This window comes from Mus caroli, chromosome 17, assembly GCF_900094665.2.
Source record: "Mus caroli chromosome 17, CAROLI_EIJ_v1.1, whole genome shotgun sequence".
Lineage (NCBI taxonomy): Eukaryota > Metazoa > Chordata > Mammalia > Rodentia > Muridae > Mus > Mus caroli.
In genome coordinates, this window is record NC_034586.1 from 57,014,066 (window position 1) to 57,037,439 (window position 23,374).

Genomic DNA, 23,374 nt, shown 5'->3' on the forward strand with positions numbered 1-23,374 from the left:
CCATGTCTTGCATTTGTCTCTGCATGTGGACACAGGAGGAAACTGTAGTGACTCTGGCTAAAAGAAATTCTGTGGGGGAACTCTGCTTTCTGCCAGAATTCTCTGTCTTGAGACTCACCACCTGGAGCTTACAATTTTGTCGCTGGTGTTTGGGGGCTCATTCCTTCGAAGCTCTCATCTCTTTATGATCAAGACTCCAAAAGGATATACAAGACATGCTCAGTGTGTTTTCCTGTCTAGTAGTGAGTCTCTTCTTTCCCATTTTCCCTCTAGACTAGTTAAATTTCAGCAATGGCCTTCTCATGTTCTTCTGTATCTCTGCAAGGCAGTGATAATGCAGAAATCGACTTATTGTGGGAAAAATACATACATACACACATATATATATACATATATATGTATATATATGTATATACAACTCCTGCACCTAAGATTCATTAAACATATAGGAAGAGTCAGCAAGGAGATCATAAAAGGCAGAGAGGAGGAACTCTGTTATGAGTATATGTCTCCTAGAGATAACAGGGAAACTACATCCACACTACTAAAACAATATTACTACCTAACAACATCTGAACAATAAGAATATCAGTAGACATATTAAGGCTGAAAGAGAAAATCTCACTGAGTCTCAATACTACAGAAAGAAGTGTAACAAACAAACAACGGCTGAGAAAGTGAAAATTAGTATTTCTTAGGGATGAATACTTTAATTAGTTATCCAATACCAAGTCATTAGTCCTGACTCATGTACATGCAACCACACTAAATAGACTCAGCAGGTCTTATTATTATAGTAACAAAGAATAACCAAAGAGCAAGAAAGGATCAGCTAAAGACTGAGTAGAAAGGGTGATATGTGATGAGGTGAAATGAGCAGATATGGCTTGGGAGAGGCTGGAGTGAGAGAAAAAAAACAAGGAGATGCAGTGATGGTATTTTAATTATAAAAAGAAATTTAATGAAAATTTATTGTATATATTAAGGAATAAATTTTTTATTAATATTCTTATATTTTTTCATTTTCCTTAGGAATATGTATTTTAGAATAATGAGAAGAAACTAAACATTTTTTAACTCTCATGAAATACTGTTTTAACAAATGTCTATAAGTCTACTTAAATAAGGAAGAAAGCTTTATTGTACATTGTCTTCTACATCTAAGACTCCAAACTTAGGCTTCTCTCTTTTGAATTTCCAATATTATTCATTTTGTTATTTATATATTCAAACACTTTAAAGTTATACTCTACACCATAAAGCAAAGGCTTGGGATAGGAAAGGAGCTAAATTATTCAGAATGACCATCATTTTTCTGGTTCAATTGAAATACACATCAAGTGGTGAGAATTCAATATGAAGTGTTTATATTAAAATATTTTCATCAATTTAAAATTCACAAATATATAATATTTGGCTAAATCTAGTTAGGCTACTTAAAAAATATACACACAAATACACAAATGTGCACTTGCACACCCTTGCAAAGACACAAGTATACACATACACAGACATGCACAAACATATATTTGCACACATGATTCCCCACATACAAACATACTACTGTCTTATTTCATCAACTTATCATTTGTGAATGTGTACATGTTTGGGTGGGGATATTTTTGTGCATGCCACAGCATCTGTATGAATGTTTGGAGGTTAGAGGCCAACTTAGAGTTATCAATTCTTTCCTTCTACCATGTTGGCTTTCTGGTTCTTATTCAGATAGCCAGGCTTCATACTGAATGCATATAGCTTCTGCACAATATTAACATGTTTTCTTGCTTTAAATTTGAATTCAGGCTTATAAATATTTTTACTGTTAGATAAACTTTATGAAAACCTCACACTTCATGGAAACTGAACAAACATTTACTCCATGATAACTTAAAGAAATTAAAGGGTTTCTAGAATTTAAAGAATATGAAGGTACAGCATACCCAAACTTATGGGACACAATGAAAGTAGTGGTCAAGGTAATTTCATAGCACTAAGTGCATTCATAAAGAAATTGGAGAGATCCTACACTAGCAACTTAACAGCACACCTGAAAGCTCTAGTACACAAAGAAGCAAACAAACACAAGAGAAGCAAACAAGAGGAAATAATTAACTCAGGGCTGAAATCAGCCAATTAGTAACAGCGAATGACAAAAGAATCATCAAACCAAGAGCTGCTTCTTTGAGAAAATCAACAAGGTAGATAAACCCTTAGCCAAATTTACTAAAGGGCACAGAGTCTATATCCAAATTAATAAAATCAGAAATGGAGAGACAACAGAAACATCCAATCATCAAAAATCATCCCATTCTACTACAAAAGCCTATACTTAACAAAACTGGAAAATCTACATGAAATGGATGATTTTCTTGACAGATGCCATGTGCCAAAGTTTAACCAAGAGTGGGTAAACTGCCTAAACAGGCCCATATCCCCTAAGGAAGTAGAAGCAGTCATTAAAAGTTTTTCAACCAAAACCAGCCCAGTGCCAGATGGTTTTAGTCCAGATTTTTACCAGATCTTCAAGGAAGAGCTAATACCAATACACCACAAAATATACCACAAAACAGAAAAAAAAAGAAAAGAAACAATACCTACCTCATTCTATGATTCCACAGTTACTATGATAACTTAACCATGTAAAGCTATAAAGAAAGGGGAATTCAGACCAATTTTTCTTATGAATATTGATGCCAAAATATTCAATAAAATTCTCACAAACTGAATCCAAGAATGCATCAAAAAGATCATTTACTGTGGTCAAGTAGGCTTCATACCAGGAATTCAAGGACATTTCAATGTATGAAAATCCATGAATATAATCCACTGTATAAACAAACTCAAAGAAGAAAATCACATGTTCATATCATTAGATGGTGAAAACCCTTTGACAAAATGTAGCACCCCTTCATGTTAAAAGTCTAGGAGAGATCAGAAATTCAAGGCACATATCTAAACACAATAAAAGCAATATACAACAAACCAACAGCCAACATCAAGTTAAATGGAGAGATACTTGAAATAATACCACTAAAAACAAGGACAAGACAGTTTCTCCATATTTATTCAATATAGTACTTGAAGTTATAGCAAGAGCAATTAGAGAATAAAAGAAGGTTAAAGGGATACAAATTGGAAAGGAAGAAGTCAAGGTATCACTATTTGTGGATGATATATATATATATATATATATATATATATATATATATATATGTGTGTGTGTGTGTGTGTGTGTGTGTGTGTGTGTGTGTATGCAACCCCCAAAATTCTACCAAGAACTCCTACAGTTTATAAACAACTTCGACAAAGTGGCTGGATATAAAATTAAATCAAAACAAATAGCCTTCCTTTAACAAAGGATAAATGGGCCAAGAGGGACACTATGTCCTTCACAATAGTCACAACCAATGTAAAATTAATTTGGGGTAACTCTAACCAAGCAAGTAAAATATCTGTATGACAAGAACTTCAGATCCTTAAAAAAAATCTCAGAAAATAGAAAGAGGAGAGAATCTCAGAGGGCCAGGAGAATGAATTGATAAATATGCAATGTGGGCTCAGGGACAGGGAAGCCTCTAGAAAGTCCCAGACACAAGGGATCTGAGAAGCTCCCAGTACCCAATGTGGATGACCTTAGCCAACACACCCAAAGGTGGGGAGATGGAACCTAAAGAGACCAAGTCCAGTAGAAGTGGCCAAATAGCCCACATTTGAGACATGGAGCTACCCATCTGTGATGGTTTGTATATCCTTGGACTAGGGAGTGGCACCATCTGGAGGTGTGGCCTTGTTGAAAAAGGTGTGACCTGGTTGGAATGGGTGTGCCACTGTGGGTGTGGGCATAAGATCCTCACCCTAGCTGCCTGGAAGTCAGTCTTCCACTAGCAGCCTTTGGATGAAGACATAGAACTCTCAGCTCCTCCTGTGCCATGCCTGCCTGGATACTGCCATGCTCCTACCTTGATGATAATGGACTGAACCTCTGAACCTCTAAGCCAGCCCCTATTAAATGTTGTTTTTTATAAGACTTGCCTTGGTCATGGTGTCTGTTCACAGCAGTAAAACCCTAACTAAGACACCATCCATCTTCAAAATTTTTGACCCAGAATTGTTGCTGTCTAAAGGAAATGCAGGGATAAAAATGGAGCAGATACTGAAGGAAAGGCAAACCAGTGTCTGGCCCAACTTAGGATCTGTTCTATGTTCAGGCAACAAATCCTATTCCTATTACAGACGCCATGTTGTGCTTGCTGACAGGAACCTAACATGGCTATCCTCTGAGAGGCTCTATCAGCAGCTGACTGAGACACATGTAGATATTTACAGCCAAATATTGGACTGAGGTCAGGGACCCCTATAGGAGAGATAAGGAAAGGACTGAAGGAGCTGAAGGGGGTTGCAACCCCATAACAGTGACAAATAACCTGGACCCCTCAAAGCTCCCAGAGGCTAAGCCAGTCAAAGAGCATACTTGGGCTGCTCCCTGCCCCCACCCCCTGAAGTAGCAGAGAACTACCTTGTCTTGCCTCAGTGGGAAAGGATGTGCTTAATCCTGTAGAAACTTGATGCCCCTTTAAGGCAAGTCCTAGGGAGATAAGGTGGGAGCTGGTGGGTGGGTGGGGTAGCACTCTCTCAGAAGCAAAGGAGAGGAGAGATGGAGTGATGAACTTGTGGAGGGAGGAATCAGGAATTGGAGCAACATTTGAAATGTAAATAAATAAAATAATTAATTAGAAAAAACACACACACACACTTCAGTATTTTAGAGCTTAAAGGGACATACCCAATCCAAATGACTTTTCAGAAAGCTTTAATGTTTCCTTGATATTCTGTTTTTACTATGATGAGTTTTGACTTCTTTGCTAAAATGACAATAGGATGCTAATATATCATATTATTAAATGTAAAATAGATGAGTTCTCCCTGATAGAGGAAAATAAAAGAAACACATTTCCACCACAGGTCAAATAGCTGTCTGAGAAAGATTCAAATTTTTGACCTCATCATACATTTACATGACAGTGTGACCCAAAACAAATTGAGGCATCTTTGTTATTGCAATGGTGGATAGTAAGGAACTAATTCATAAGTTTCTCAAAAGGTTGTGTAATATCTAAGAAATTTCTCTTGATTCCTGCTCTTGGACTTACTCAGATAAAATCAATACAAAATCAAATTATAGATGCAATGATACTAGATTATAAAATCTAACTAAATGCATGCAGAAACAAGTGTTTATGCTGGGGAATGTGACATTAAAACAATTTACTTGGTGATAAATATATGTATTCAGAAGTTGTAAATAATATGATACAGGAGAAATTGAAATTTATTAGAAACATTAAATAGTGACAAATGTTTCATTAATAATTCATTTGAGAAGTGTAAGAAAGAATAAAATTCCATTATCTGTTATGTTTCTTAAAATTTTGTTGTCTTCAGATTAAACTACAGTATGTTCCTCCAGAATTCTGCGATGTCTAGCAATGCAATTTCTTCATCATCTTTAAAATATATTTCTACACATATCCTACATGTTAATTTGGGTATGGTATGTATATAGTATATAGTATACATACTATACAGTACATATACTATAAGGTATAGATGCTATACCTTTGCATATGCAAAATGATTATTTCATATAATACAAATAGTATAAATGAACAGCTAAAAATAAAAATTTAAATATCTCCTTTAAATATCTATATTATAGATGCTAATATTGAAAAATGAAAACTAAAATGAGTTGTCCTTACCTATACCAATAGAGGTCTGTAAACATACTATATTATTTAGATCTGCTATAGGGGATAGTTGTTTGAATTTGTTTCCTAGCTAATGACACCCAACCTTTTGTATGTTACTGAGATGTTTCTAGTGACCTATTTGAAGGTGTGAATTAAAGTTAGCACTTGTGCTATTAGAACTACTACTTCCACTATACCACAAAAGAAGTAAATTTTCGATCACACAAACAGCATTTGTGGAAATGGAGGAAGAGAAAGCAGATTTTGAAGCACTGAGCAGAGTTGAAGATGATTCCTGGGAGAAAATCGAGAAGCAAACTTCCAGGTAAACCTAGGATTCTTCATAGACATGATGCCCTGTGTGGTCTAGAGGGCATAAAAGCAAAGGTTATCTTGGCAGCAGGCTGATTTAAGAGCAGGGACCTTGAGATTGAGTGGGTCAAGGAAGCTCCTGATGGTAAAGATACATGTTTTATAAGGAAGGGAGTTGCATAGTACAGGATAACTTCAACTCAAATATCACTCCTTCTCCAGTAGGAAGACATTCATATTTAAAGCAAAACTTCCAATAGCAGGGTTAAAATAGTGGCAAGACATTATAAATTTAACAATTTCGAAAGCTTGAAGGAATCTGAGAGTTACTGAACACTGACTATTAGGGGGAACCAGATCCTGGGAGCTATAAAAGGCATTCTGTGGTTATTTCAGAGGAGTGTGCCACTGCTTACGGGCTTAATTATCAAGGAAATGAAGGATAAGAGAAGCAAGAGACTGAACTTCCTCCTGGAATAATCTATCTTTTAAGAAGGTTATACAAGTAGACACCATAAATAACATAATATTCCCAATATTTAGCATTATAATGTTCCTTTTGTACTACACATATTAGTCTTTCTAAGAAGCAGAATCCTGAGACTGAAAATAAGGCAAAATTAAATTAATAAAAACAGATACCTAACAGAGATGAGACAAGGCCCAAAAATAGAAATCCTGAAAACAATCAGATACGTGAGAGAAAGTCTGAACTAACTGGAGACAGAAAATATATTTAAAAACACGAAGCAAAGGAAAATTCAAGATATTAAAAGTAAAATGTAACAATGGAAAAGAGAGCAGATAAGATAATTGACTGTGATATAGAATAACAAGTAATAAAAAGGAAATATGAAAATTGAATTTTTTCCAAATGGAAGAATCAATAAACACATAAAATGAAATCATTAGGAATGGGTTAAAGAAAGGATTCAAAAGAGAATAAGGAATGCAAGATAATGCAATTATATTATAAAAATTAAAAAATAAAATTAAGAGAAGCGTAACCCATTATAAAAAATCTTAGTAAAGAGTAACTGTAAAACAATCATAAATTTCTTAAGTAATATGGACCTGAAAATGAGAAGGAACATGAAATAGAAATATGTTTTAGAAAAATAGTAACAAGATGTTTGCCAAAGCTAACTTAAAAGTAAAGACTAAGATGTGACGAAATTTTATAGAAAAAGCCCGAGAAAACTCATCCTAAACGAGTGGCAGTCTGAGTGAGAATGGCTTCTAGAGGATCATGTGTTTGAAAATCTCATCTCCAGTAAGGAGAACTGCTGAGGATGAATGAAGTAGTGTGACCTTGATGAGACTGTATAGCAGTAGGGGTGGGATTGGAGGTTTCAAAATCATTGACCAGAAATAGTTTTGCTCTACTCTCTTTGCTTCCAATTTATGGATTAGATGCAACATTGTAGCTACTGCTCTAGGGTCATACCTGCCTGCATGCCACCACACCCTGCTCTAGATGACATAGGACTATAAACAATCCCCCGATTAAATGATTTCTTTGTAGGTTTCCTTGTTCATGATATTTCATCAGAGCAATAAAACAATGACTAGGAAAACTCCCAACTAAGTTCCGCAGAACACAAACAAATGCAAGCACCTTCAAGATGAAAAATCATCAGAAAGCAGTGAAGAAATGCCAGATATGCAAACTAACAGCTGTCTCCAAAAATACACTCTCACAAAAATACTGGAATCATACATCTTTACATATTGAGTCATTGGGAGGTTCTGAGAAAAATGTGAAGCTAAGTTTACAACAACATAAAAAATTATAAGTAGGTATGCAGAAATTTTCAGCATTTACTAATATGATTTATGATGACACAGAGAGAAATATCATACATAAATGACTAGTGTGTTTTAAATGTTCCCTAAATGTACTGAACAAAATTACCAATGAAGCATTGTCTTTTTTTAATATGCACACATTAGTAAAAGCAAATTAATAAGTGCAATATGAAACGTAAGGAGATAAGTAAAATAATACTAAAATAAGTATTTCCTAAAATATCAGCCTTTTCTTGGATTGAAAAGTTTTGAATGATTTGTTAAAATACATTCTAAAATTATTGGTTTGTAAAACTAAACCGTATAAGCTGCCAGAATATTTTATACTCATAAAGACAAAAAGAGTCACAAGTGGTATAAAGTGTCATGGTGACTTGAGTCCCATTGAAATCATATACATATGAATAGTTCAATTATTAAAATAATAGCATATTGAATAAAATAAAGATCAGTTTTCAAAATAAAATAGCCAACAATATAAATCTAATTAAATATACATATATATATATATATATATATATACACACACACACACACACACACACACACATATATATTAGAACTAATTATGGAAGTCCTGATTAGCTACAGTAGCCAGCATAAGAAAGTGCCCACGTCGGCTGCATCAGCACAGTCTGCAATAGTCATATTATAGTTTTTATAAGCTTGGCACAGGTAGTGGCACTACTAAATGGTGTGGCCCTGTTGGAGTATGTGTATCAATGAGGGTGTGGGCTTTAAGAGCCTTATCCTGCTTCCTGGAAGCCAGTCTTCCATTAGCAGCCTTCAGATAGAGATGTAGAACTCTCAGCTCTATCTGCAACATGCCTGCCTGGATGCTGCCATGTTCCTGCCTTGATTTATAGACTGAAGCTCTGAACCTATAAGCCAGCCCCAATTAAAAATCTTCCTTATAGAAGTTGCTTTGGTCATGGTGTCTGTTCACAGCAATAAAATCCTAACTAAGTCAAGCTACCATAAGAAATGTCCAGAGATATGACATCAGGCCAGTGAAACATGAAAACAAAGAGGTTCTAGGGAACATTTATGAGCAAAAGTCTTTACTCTTCAAGAACACAATCTTATCTAATTCTTCATCTAATAACTACGTCTTATGAATCACAAATTTCAAAAATATGGACAAAGTATTAGAATATACTCTGTCCTACACATGACAAATTTTCATTTTTGTTATTTAAAGGCTCTACTACCCATTGCATATTCTATCTCAGTGTTGAATTACACAATGTTCCCAATAGTTAGGTTCATAGTCATTCCAATGTTCTGAAATGGAAAATGAGCTGCTTTGACACATCTAGTATGAGGAATGTTGAAATAATGTAAACATATTTCTCACAGTTCTAGATCCTGGAAGTGCAATCAGTGTACATTCCTCCAGAATTAAATTAGAAGTTGGTAAGAGCTGTTCTCTGCAGACAACACCTGCCGTGTGCTCTCACATGACTGTGATGTAATACAATGCCAACAGTCTTCCTCGGGTCACTCTATGAGTGCTGGTATCATTTATAAGGAAGGCGCACTTTCATCTAAACACCATCAAGACGACCCTACCTGGTGCACTGCAGATTAAGTTTCCAACAAGAAAGACATGTTGCATCCACAGACTAGCTTTCATGGTCAGCTCTAAGCATCATTCAGTTATGTTTTACAGACTTTTGGAATTATATTAGCATATAATAAGTAAATTGACCTTGTGTCTTCTTTTAAGCATATAGAATTGGACATTTGAAATAGTATTAATAGGTTCAGCTGGTAAGGATGCCTTCTGATATACCTGCCATATGATAAGAGACAGGGAGCTTGCATAGATGGGTTTTTGCCTCTGCTTTCTGACCTTGTTGTTTTTAATTCCAGAAAATATTTAATATCAATAATCACTACATTAGCATATTTCCCTCCCCTATTTCATATGTATGTTCTCTGTACAAATGTCATTCTCCTATTTACTGACTTTCTCTCTTTTTTTTTTCTTTTTTCTGTCCTACTGGGTTTAACTCAAGCTATTTCTATGACCCTGAGCTTGGATCTAACCAGCTAGTGGAGATTGCACGTCATCCTATCCTAGAATCTATTAGTTTCCAACAGCTCAGTGGTAAGTGGTAGGGCCTAGTGAGCCAATTCTCCCTCCTTAGCCAAATGATAGAAAAGTCTGATTTCTGTGGACCCACAACTAATAGGCATGGTTTTTGTGAATGCAAGTTTTCTTTTATTGCACCAATATCATTTGTGAATTCATGAGAATGTATCTTGCACTGCTGAAATCCCTTTTTTTTTCTTTTTTTTTAGTGTTTTAAGAATTGCCTATACCTTGAAATGGTTTTCCTATAGCAGTTTCACTATTCAGGGTTTACTTTATTTCTATTACATTACTGCTGTATTTTTTATGTGTATATGTATGCATTTGCCTACTAGGAGCCCACGCCCAGGAACACAATTGCCCACTGTGGCCAGAAGAATGCATCATATTCCCTGGGGCTGGAGTTGCAGAAAGTTGAAAATCACTCTATAAGGCAGCTGGGAACCAAACACTTCCCTTGCAGAAACAGTATACTTTTGTTTATTGGATATTTTATTTATTTACATTTCAAATGTCATCCCCTTTTCAAGTTTCCCCTCCAGAAACCCCCTATCCCATCCTCCCTACCCCTGATTAACTGAGAGTGCTCCCCCACCCATAGTTTTAACTGTGGCGACACACCCTAACTTTATTTGAGTTATATATTTAGAAGTGATTCTGTTCAGGGTAAAGTCTTCAGAATTCATTCTGTACATACCAGCAGACTTAACCATTGTTGAACAGGCTTTTATTTGTCTTGTTTTCTTTGCTTTTTTTTTTTTTTCCTGTGTATTTCAGAAACTTTGTCAAGAATTTGGATCCCTACAGCTCTATAGGTTTATTTCTGGGACTTGTGTCTCATGACATCCATCTTGATGCATGTTTCTGTGTTAGTACTGTGATGTGTTTGTCACTATGACTTACGCTCAAGAATTGTGATATTAGAAACCGTGTTCTCTCTGTTTACTATAGCTTTGGATATTGTGGGATTTTATTTTCATGTGACATTTAATATTAATTTTCTAGTTTTTTGATGAATTGCTTTGGAATTTTGATGGGGATTATATTGTACTGTATGTTAATGTATACTATGTCTGTCTATTTCCATTTTAATCACATTTATTATAATAATCCAGGAGTACTGATGCTCCTTGTAGAGGTCCTTCATCTCTTCTGATGTATTTTATTTTTATGAGGCTAGTTTGAAGAGAATCTTTTTGCCAAAACCTTCTTCAGCAAGTTCATTGTTGGTTTACAGACATTTGTTTAAACTTCTTTTGTTTTTCTACCTTTAAACGTTAATGATTATCTTCACATGCAGTAGAAACTAGCAGTTTGTTAATGGTGTGATGTCCTGAAGAGTTAATAAGATTCTATGGTTAGGTTATCATCATTTATACCTTAATTGTCTTTCTACATTGTGTGGTGTATTTTCATTTGCTTCTATTAAAAGTTCACACTTATAATTAACTTTCCAATTCATAACTCTTTGTTTTGCTATTTAAAGGAAATAAGTTCTGATTTGGCTAAGACCCTTTTGAAAACCATTGTTCACTATTGATGAAACATGTATTTTTCATAACTAGAAAAATATTTTATTTTCCTTATGAAATACTTTGAGCAGTACTGAATTATGGCAATTACCTTGGATAGTGTTTATAACAGCCCCTTATTACATGTACCAAACCTAAATTAGAGTAATTCTTCTGCGCTCTCTACTAAAATGTATTTTTTCTGACATATGAGGCATTTTCAAAGTCATATACTCACACCTGAATTAAGCAATTATTACCAATACTACAATGAAGTGGTTATAAAACCCTTTATGAAAAACTCCATAAATACACCATCTCAAGGGTCCTTCTAATCTGAATAATTATACAGAGAGAGGAGGAACAGGGCAATGCCAAGAAAGAAATTGCAAAGAAAACTTGAATCTTAAGATATGCAGAAACATTCTCCTTCACAATAGAATGAGTGTTTAATAAACATCCTTGAGTGAGCTCATGGTCCTCCAATTTTAGTTAATATTTTTTACACATACAAACAATTTAGTAATATTTAACTTGATCAACATAGCTAATGGGGTAGAACATTTTGAGTTATTCACTTTTTTCATATATTCTTTGGGTTGAAAACAATCTGAGAGCAAGATTTCCAGGAAACAGAGGATATACTATCTCCACACATAAAGAAGAATCAAAAAATGTATCTTGTTTTTCAGAGGGGAAACTATGAAAGGGGGCAATATTTGAAATGTAAATAAAGAAAATATCTAATAAAAAATTTTTAAAAATGTACCTTGTAATATCATATTGGAAGTACAGTAATTCCTGATTATTACATTATCTATTTCTCAAGTTAAGACCATAGATTCGTACATCTCTTATGCCTCATCAGAGACATTTGTTTCAAAAATGGCAATTAGCAGGGAGACCACAACTGATCGACGCTGAGGGAATAACAGATTTCAGAGTTGTCAGTACTAAAATGAGATTTCTATACCACATTCTTCCCTTAACACACATGGGTTTTCCTGGAAGGGCAAGCAGAGTAAGAATGAGAGTCAGAGATGGTGGATGACTGTAAGAAGGGAGAAGTTTTCAGACACTAACTTGGAAGAAGCACATATAAAGTCACAGTCAAAACAACCACAAGCCATAGTCAAGCTCAAGCCAGACAAAAATCTCAGCATGGTGAAGGGAGGCTGACACAAAGTCCCACCCATTGCTGGTGGGATTGCAAACTGTTACAACCACTCTAGAAATAAATCTGGATGTTCCTCAGAAAAATTGGAAATAGATCTACCTGAAGACCCAGCTATACAAAACTTGGACACATACCCAAAAGATGCCCCCCCCCATACCACGGAGGCACATGTCCCACTATATTCATTGCAGCCCTGTTTGTGATAGCAAGAAGGTGTAAACAACCCAGATGTCCTGCAACAGAAGAATGGATACAGAAATTGTGGTTCATTTACACAATGGAATACTATTCAGCTATTAAGAATGAGGACACCCTGAGTTTTTTAGGCAAATGGATGGAACTAGAAAATATCACCCTGAGTGAGGTAACTCAGACCTAAAAGGACATGCATGGTATGTATTCATTAATAATTGGATATTAGCCAAAAAAAGTACAGAATATCCAGGACACAATCCACAGATCTCAAAAAGGTTAACAAGCTGAAGGGTTCAAGTGTGACTGCTTCAATCCCACTTGGGAGAGAGAAGAAAGCAATCACAGGAGTGGGGGAGGGAGTGAGAAACTTGGGTGCGAAAGGGGATAGGGAGGGTAAGAGGAAAGCATGATCAGATTTTGGATGGGGAGAACAGGACTGAGGCCCACAGGGCCAGCTGAAAGATTGGAAACAGGCAAACTAAGGAGGTAAGAGGTGAGTGGACCCCCCAGAATGTACCAAAGACCTGGGTGATGAGAGACTCTCAAGACTCAAAGGGAGGCACCTTGGATGAAGTTTTCTACAGTGGGGAGAGGGAACTTGTAGAGTCCATCTCCAGTGGAGGGACAGGACATCAAATAGAAGAATGGTGCTGACATCCCACATTCAAAAGCCTGACCCACAATTGTTCCTGTTTGAAGGAACTGCAGGGATAAAAATGGAGAATATCATGAAGGAATGGAGGCTCAGTGACAGGCCCAAATTGAGATCAAGCTCAAGGGGAGGTCTGGGACCCTGACACTGTGACTGATATTGTGGTGTGCTTGCAGATAGAAGCCTAGCATGATTGCCCTCTGAGAGGCCCAACAAGCAGCTGAAAGAGTCAAATGCAGATATTTATACTCAAACAACAGACAGAAGCTGGTGACCCCTATGGTTGAATGAGGGGAAAAAAGGCAAAAACTGAGGAGGAGGGCAAGCCTGTAGGAGGACCAGCAGTCTCAACAAACTTGGACCCCGGAGATATCTCAGACACTGGACTACCAACCAGGCAGCACATACCAGCTCATATGAGGCCCACAACACATATACAACAGAGGTCTGCCAGGTCTGTACTCAGTCAGAGATGATGCACCTAACCCTCAAGAGACTGGAGGTCTCAGTGAGTGGGGAGATCTGGTGGGCTGGGAGTTGGAAGGTGGGGACATCCTCCTAGAGATGGGGGTTGGATGTTAGAGGTATGGGATGTGGAACATTCAAAGGGTGAACCATAAGAGGGATAAAATCTGGACTGTAAAAAAGATTAAATTTTTTTTTTAAAAGAAAAGAATTACAAACACTGAGGTCTGGCATCCCAGTAGAAAAGATACTTTTACAAACTACTTGTGCACCTAGGGCTAAGGGTTCAATACAGACATGAATAGTGGAAAGAATATAAAAGGCAGAGAACCATTGAGTTTGGTATGAGATGTGTCTCCTAGTAAAGCCAGAAGCCACACTCATAAATTCTCATTAACATGACTGTCTAAACATGATCTGAACAAGGATGAACACAGAGGTGTGCAAATGTGGGCAGGGTCAAGTTAGGAGACCACAGCCCTACAAAAAGAACTACAGGCACATCAGGAATGCTGCAAGTGGAAGAAATGATCATTTCCAAAAACATACTGGCAAGCAACATTATGAAGACTGAACAGGTTATATTTAGGAATTTATGTATACACGTATACAAATATGCATTTAAAATAATTAAAAGAAGTCATGAATGCAAAGAAGAGTTAAAAAAGAGTAACTAGATACTTTCAGAGGGAGGCAAAGGAAGACAGGAAATAGTGTAATTATATTAAATGTTTAAAAACTACAACAAATAAAAGTATCTGCTCTTTTGCTTTAAATTGCGATTAAAATTCTACTGTCTGTACTATCTTGGTTTGCACTGTTTTTTTTTTTTTATTTTTTTAGATATGAGGAGACAAACAAGAATAAGCAGTTATATTCTCACCCAGAGTGCAGATATATCCAAAAATAATTGATATACTTGCTGATGTCTAAGGCCAGTACTTGCCTACTCTTATGTGATTTTTATTTCTGTTTTCCAATGATATTTAGCTACTTGGTGTACAGCTCCCATTGTGAATGATATTCTTAGTTTTGTGGGAAATACCATCAAAATATTCAGTATATGATATAAAAATAAATCCAACATAATGCAGGATTTGTCTTTAAAAAAAAAAAAAAAAACCTCAGGATTTTTACATATTAAAGTGAACCAAATGAGATTTTGTGTTTTCTTGATCAAAATTTACTTGCAAGAAAAGAAAATAATACTTTAAGTTTCAAGATTAATTGCTGTTCATATACCATTTTTGTTCATTTCAGCAGTCACTGCAATTTAAGCATGGCAAACACGTCATTAAGAACTATATATATAATTCACTCCATAGAAATAAATTAGGCATTCATCCAATCACATAAAAATGAAGGGTGGAGTAATGAGATGGAGCGAGCAACAACCCCAATAATAATGAGATGATTGCATTTTTTCCTAATTCAACTTCTAGCTCCATAGAGATCCTCTCAGGAGAGAAAATTGTGCAATAAAGGAACTCCTTGAATACAAATGGGGTTTCAAATTGAGTGCTTGTCCATTTCGCCATGAATATACTATCTTGCAGGAACCTGGGTTGCCTCTGGCAATGAAAAAAGAAGAATAAACTATGCCCCCAGGGAGATAACAGAGGGCTCTTCATTTGTTACCTGATAGCTCCACAGAACTAAGTTTCTTCTTCTTAGGAAAAACAAGAGGGAGTTTTGTGGCTTGGGTCTATCTAGCCAGACCCAGAGTAATTCTGAAAGACTTGGAATACAGATATTGCACCTTATCAAGGCTATTTGTTTTTTTGTTTTTGTTTTTTGTTTTTGCAAAAAATAAGCCAGTGTTTATTTCTAAACATTTACAGAATAAATAATACATATCAGAATATAGTCATCTAGCAAACAGATAATAAATTCATTATTCCATTTTAATCTGTTGATTTTAAAAATGATACCAATAGAAGACAAAATACTGAAGAAGGAAAATCTAAAAAAAATAGATTTATCATTGCAAAATAAAAATAAATACAGAATTGTGGATAGTCCTCAGGGTAATGTGTGCATCTTGCAGGTATGCAGCTCTGGGTTCATTTCACATGATAAAAAAATGATTCCAAGAAATACATAAGCAAATGAGGTTTTTTATTTTTCTTTGTAAATATCCCTCTATTGTCATGCTAGTTGATGGTATGAACTTTATTCAGGGCAACAGATATTATATAGTGCAAAGGTATTTTAAGGATTAAGCATGGTCTTATGAGCAAAGTTCACATGACTTCAAGCTCTATATAGTCACAAGGAAAATGCTGTTCACCCTATTACTCCACGTTGGAGTGGCACAAAAGCATATTCTAAAAACAATTTTGTGCTTGGAGAGCTGAGATCACAGGCCATCAACTAGATTTTCCTTTTACAGCTTCATTTATGGACTATGACACCTACCAAAGGAAGTTCAACACAGTTTGCTCTCTATATATTGAACATTGATTCTCAAAGCAATGTAAGTCAGCATATTAAAAATAAATAAAGTTGTGGAGCTGAAGGAATAGATCAGAGATTAAAATCACTGGCAGGTTTTGCAGAGGACCAGGGACTCTCATACAACTCACATGGCAACTCACAAAAATCCTTAACTCCAATTACAGGAAAGCCTATGCCTCTTCTGTCTGTCGTCTGCCATGCAGAAACATCCACTAAAACACAGCACTCATAGGCATGAAATAAAGAAATCCTTAAAAATCATTTTATGAAATTTAAGTGACAAAAAAAAAAAATTCGTGTGGTGTCAATTCTAATATTCACAGCCCAGAAACTGGGCTCGAGGAAACTTGACTCACATGCAAAAATATTTCATGTTTTGTTTTGTCTTGTTTTGTTTTACTCAAAGACTAAACCTAGAGCCTTGCTACCATAGAGTTAAATCATTGTCTCTTACACACAAACACAACACACACACACATACACATATAGAGGGGGGTGACTATAATTGTTGAAGAAAATAGTCAGTAAGCTTGAGAGTTTACTAACTTGAGAGTTATCAGAAGGTGGGGGATGAGTGAATGGGAGGGATTTCTGAGAGGATAACTAAGAGGTGCTAAGGAAGAAGAAATGGAGAGGGCAATGTGATAAAATTCTATTTCACTAAAAAAGCTGAACAATACAAAAATACAAAATAGAAAAGTATTTAATTTCATTTCATAAGTTATAAAAGAAATATTGAATTTCAAGATATAGTTGATTAATCAAATCTTCAAGTTTGTATCAATAACCATGCTATAATTATTATACAAATATATAAGTCCAATTTCTTGGTGAGTTATTTACAGATCTTTCCATCTACCAATATCAAATTATCTTTTTTGGTATTATTTAATTGCAGACTCCTAGTTTCATATCTTCAAATGATGGTATGTATCCTGAAGTAACTGCACAAAGAAAATGTAGGAAGGGGCCACTGCTGGAGTCTAGAGTTGGGGAACAAAATAAAGGATAAGAGAAGAATACAGATGATCTTACAATGATAGTATCTGAAATATTTCATTTAACCAAAGTGAACGGTAAGCTTCAGAGTGGGCATAAATATAGGTAAACTGAAATGTTATATGATTCATATGCATATTGTATAACAACTTTCTAATCTGAGTAGAAAAAAAATAAACCAATTGGGAAATAGGCAAAATTTGTAGAGAAATAGTTTAATGTGGAGAAACCAATCACACCAAATTAACACATTATCAATGTTGCCAAAATTCAAAATTAAATTCTGGTAACCTATTACTATTTGTCCAATAGAATTAAATCTGAAAAATCATGAAAATACCAAATATTAATAATTTTATACACACACACACACTTTTTTTTATTGTTGAATCCCAATTTTTTGATTGATTTACATCCCAACTGCTGCCTCTCCCAGGTCTGCCCTCATAGGGTCCTTCCTCTCACATACACACCCCTTTCATTCTCTCCTGAGAGGGTGTGTCAGGGCCTCCCTTAGTATCCCCCTTGGTCTACCCCATGTATGTTCTTTGTTTGGTGGCTTAGTCTCTGAGAAAAGTCCAGGCTAGTTGACTCTGTTGGTCTTCCTACTGAGTTATCTCCTTCAGGGTCTTCAACTCTTCCCACAACTCTACCATAAGAGTCCCTGACCTCCATACAATGTTTGTCTGTGGGTAGTAGCCTCTGTTTCAGTCAGCTGCTGTGTAGAGGACAGTTATGCCAGGCTCCTGTGTCATTAATAGTACCAGGGATTGGTGCTTCCCCTTGGGGTTCTCATTGTCAGCCAGTTATTAGTTGACTATTCCTTCAGATTCTCTTGGAATTTTGACTCAGCATTTCTTTGAAAGGGGACAAATTTTGGGTCAAATATTTGTAACTGGGTTGGTGTTCTTATCCTTCCAGTGGTTGTCCTGCATGGCCAAAGAAGGTAGCCTCTTTAGTTCCCATATCCCCACTGTTATGCTTCTTGCCTAAGGCCACCCACATTGAATCCTGAGAGCTTCAACATTTGTGGTATTTAGGGCATCCTAGAAATTCACCATCACCACCAGTAGCAGCTGCAGATTTCTATTCATTCTCCTGGGCCTCAGACCCTCTCTCCTGTCCCTCCCCATACCTGATCCTGAGGGCCAGCCCCATTACATTCCCAATCCTGTTTCCCTCAGTTTCCTTACTCCCTCTGCCTCCTATGACTATTTTCCTCCCTCTTCTTTTATGTGAGATTCAAGCATCCTCACTTGGACCTTCCTTTTCATGTAGTTTCTTTGGGTCTGCGTGGTCTATCCTAGGTATCCTCTACTTTAGTGCTAATATCCATTTATCTGTGAGTAGACACACCTGTCCTTTTGAAACAGGGTTATCTCATTTAGAATGATATTTTCTAGTTACATCCATACACACTTTTTAAAAGAAATATCCAAGAGCTAAGTATGTATAATAGTAGCCATTAATATTACCTAACACACTATTTCCACATCCCACAACACATGTTGGCAGTCAGTATGTAAGGTAGAAATTTAATTTAAAGAGTAGATATGCATGTTATTTAATGACACATACAGAGGTACATACCGTGAAAACAGCTAAAGTAAAATGGTTCTTTGTTAGTTTGAGTATATGAAGAAGACATGAAAGAAAGTTGTAAACTTTGTGATTATTTCAAAAATCATATTTTTCATTATTATAATAAAATAAAATTTCAAAGATAGAACAGAAAGCAAGTACTAACAAGTGAAAAAATGGTTGACTGAGTTTCAAGACAAATAAGTACAAAGCTTTTCACTGCATATATGCTTTGAAATCAGCTTTCCAGAGAGGAGTTTCTTTACTTACTAATTACTTAGGACATGCTCCTCTTTCCTTTAGGTTTTCATGTATGCATTCTAGTGACTATTTTGTTTTAAACACTGAAGAAATTACTAATTTTATTTTAAATGACTCTGTTCAATATTTCTGAGTTTGAAACAAGGTATTTTGCTTTTGTATTTTAAAATGCCTGAGAGAGTTCTAGGGCTCCTTTAGGAAAATTATGAGATGGAAAAAAATGCAACTATTAACAATAATTTAACTAAGGACTTGTGCACAGGGATTATACGATTGAGTTCTGAGGCAAGTTAAATGAGAGAACTTCTACATCTCAATCACACCACAGTTTGCTTTCTCTATAAATATACAAAGGAATTTTAATGCAGATTATCTTCATCAGCAATGGACATCTGAAATAGTGCCAGACACCTAAATTATGATATAATGATGAATCCTTCATTGTGCTATTCATTTCGCCAGAGCTGAGGTAGTAGAAGTAGAAGTAGAGGATAAAAGCTTCCAAAATCTTACTCTATTGATAAAATTAGGAACTCATTAAATAATGCTTCAATTCATTTTCATCATTAAATTTAATTTATAATGGTAAACATTATTATTAATTTAAACAATTCATTTTCATTATGCACATGAATACCTGCTTTTTCCTTTGCATGGTGTTATGATTATAATTTATTATACATTTCTTTATTTGAATGATCTTATGACAATCTACTACTTTGTATTCTTTATTTTCAATTATTTTTTTAAATCACCTTTCTGTCAAATAATAATTCATGCTAGTCTGAGTTGTAAACATTTTTGCATAAAATATGTACAATTATGTTTGCATTTATCTCATGAATATATTATCATGAATATACAAATTATCCATAGAAGAAAAACTATTCATCTGTTCTTCCTAGTAGCACATCTATACTTAGCAATTGGGAGTTACAGATTTATGCAAAGTAGAGCCGTTGAGTGTGGAGCACCTTAAACAAGATCACTTCGAAACAGTATAAATTTGAATCATGTTCACATCCTGGAAGATGATGTTTCCATATGAGAGTAACAGCCCAGATGAGACAATCTGTTCCACTGTTTGACTGGGTTTAAAGGTTCATTCTTGAGATGGAAGCCATTCCTGGCACAGTTAAAGTGGCCAAGAAACTGAAACTAGAAAGATCACAGGCCTAAGGAGGAAACCTAATGCTATTATTCACTAAAGGACCCCAGAAATAAGATGCTTCAATGCTGAAGCCAAGCATTGCTCAACAGTCTTCAAAGAAGACTTCATCTTAGTAGGTGGTAATTAACTTACAGACAAACAGTTGGACAGACAGACAGAGGGTCAGGCTTTGGGGTGCTTAGTACAAAAAGGACTGTTTTCATCAATCTCCTTTACTCAAGGCTCAGCCATCTATGCAGAAGAGGGAACAGAAAGATAAGAGCCAGGGCTGGCAAATTACTCCAAGGTAAGAATGTCTTCAAGACAAAAATATGTCCAGGACAGCACAAAATCACTTCATGGGTTTAAATATGCTTTTGATTTTATTTGAGAAGTTCTTTTTTATTTTCCATTTGTGGCTTTTACTTCTGTTTTGGGGACTCAGAAGGGAAGTGGGTACAATCTGAAAGAGTTGAGGAGAGGTAAGAATGTGTTCAAAACAAACTGCTTGAAAACTATTTAAATAAAATAAATAAATTTTTTAAATCATGGGTATTTTATTCCCCCTTCTAAGAAGGAGTTACAAAGTTCAGAGCTGAGACTGAAGGAAGAACCATCCCAGACTGCCCCACCCAGGAATCCATCCCATAAACAACCACCAAACCCAGACACTATTGCATATACCAACAAGATTTTGCTGACAGAACCCTGATATAACTGTCTCCTGTGAGGCTATAGCTGGCAAATACAGAAGTGGATGCTCACAGTCATCTACTGGATGTAACACAGGGCCCCCAATGAAGGAGCTAGAGAAAGTATCCAAGGAGCTGAAGGGGTCTGCAACCCTATAGGTAGAACAACAATATGAACTAAGCAGTACCCCCAGAGCTCATGTCTCTAGCTGTATATGTAGCAGAGGATGGCCTAGTCAGCCATCAATGGGAGTAGAGGCCTTGGTGAAGATTCTATGCCTCAGTATAAGGGAATGCCAGGGCCAGGAAGCAGGAGTGGGTGGTTTGGGGATCAGGGGGGAGGGGGATGGTATAGGGGATTTTTTGGAGAGGAAACTAGGAAAGAGGATAGCAAAAAATAAATAAATAAAAACAAAAATAATAACCAATTTTAACAGTCCCACAATCTTTAAAAATGTTCAAACTTCTTAAAAGTTGTTTTTGTTGTTTTGTTTTGCTTTTGTTGTTGGGTTTTTTGTTTGTTTGTTTTGTTTTGTTTTGTTTTGTTTTATCTTGGCAATAGGTTCCCATAAAAGGTTTTGGGCAAAATGTTTTACTCCAAGAGAGATGAACCACATCTGTACATTCACCATAAAAGTCACACAAAAAACAAAAACAACAAAAAAAATACTTAAGTATTAGATGTGTGTGTACCCATATGTTTGCACACACATGCATATTTTTCTGAAAGCAGAGTACTGTAATATTTTGTTTAAATATAGTCTTATTACTTCATTTGAGGGTAAGAAAAATTGTTTTGAAATCCAAGGGCATTAGTTGAATATTAATTCCTTTAGTTTCTGTTATGGTATATGGTATATGGATGCAGGAAACTTTAACAGAGAAGCAGTTCTGGAAAATCTTGATTGTCAACATGCTAGATTTTATTATAATCTATGCCATCCAATGGGTATCAGATTTCATGAAAGGAGGGAAAAGAGGCAGGATAGACTGATCAGAGCACAGTGACCCCCCTTCAAACATGACACCATGATCAATCATGAAGAATGGCATGTCACTATGTTTCCTCACCAAGATGAAATGTATCCTTTAACCAATCATAAGTCAAACAAATCTTCTTTCGTCAGCTTGTTTCTAGGTTTGTTTTTTACTTTTTTCCAGCACTGATATAAGTAATAAGAGCAACAGAACCTAACCTCAGAAACTCAGGATTCTTGGTGGATTTAACTGTTCTTATTTTCCCTTTAGAAAGTTTATATACATGGAACTGCTTTTCTAAAGCGTATATAAAGAAAAGTAGGGCTTTTACCTTTAAGGAGTTGATGGTAAATAATCAGAAACATTAAAACAGAGTGTGGTATATATTATAATGCAGATAAGAATAAAGGAAGAACTCACAAGTTACCATTAAGTGAAAACTTTTAACAGGTAAAATTAAAGAGAAATATGTCAAAAGAGTTCTATAAGTGATACCTTTAAAAATTAATACAAGAATAACCTAGGAAACATAATGTTAAAAAAGTGTTCTAAAAAAAAAAAAAAGAAAGAAAGAAAGAAAGAAAAAAAAGCAAAAAATCCCTAAAATAACCTACTTGTACTTTCATCTGATGAAACACAGAAATGAAGTCGCAAAATATGCCCACACACCTGGCCATTACCCCCTGTGGCTTAGACACTTTCTAAAAGGTTGGCATTGATGTGTCAAAGCGAGTAGCAGGTGGTCTCAAAGTCTTTGCTCCCTCTGGTGATGGATGTCATTTAGTTCTTAATTTTTCCAAAGAAGGTGCCCTAAGCAAATTAGCAAGCAAACCCACAAACCCTGTTTGACCACATTTATGCAAAAGAAAGGCACAAGAGCATTTTCTCCTCAGCACATAGGGACACACTTACTCATTAATAAGTGGTTCTGCTCCTCACTGACAGGTCAAAGGACAGAAACTTGGAGCTTTATAGCTTCAAGTCTAAATATTTAGTCTTGATCAAACTAAATATTCTTTGGCTTTTCTTTTATGCAGTATCTGATCACATTCTATTATATATGGTTTTGTATATATATCCTACCTGAGAGGTATCAAATTTTTATTTCCCTTTAACACGTATATAGGAATTATATTATGTCCTGTATCTTAGTGACTCACAAGTAATAACACAATACACTTGAAATCTTCCTATGAACTGGTATGTTATTATTTCTATATTAGAGGGTGGGGCCTGTGAGTTACTTAAGGAGGTGAACTATAGAATTCATGGGTATTCACTGAATAT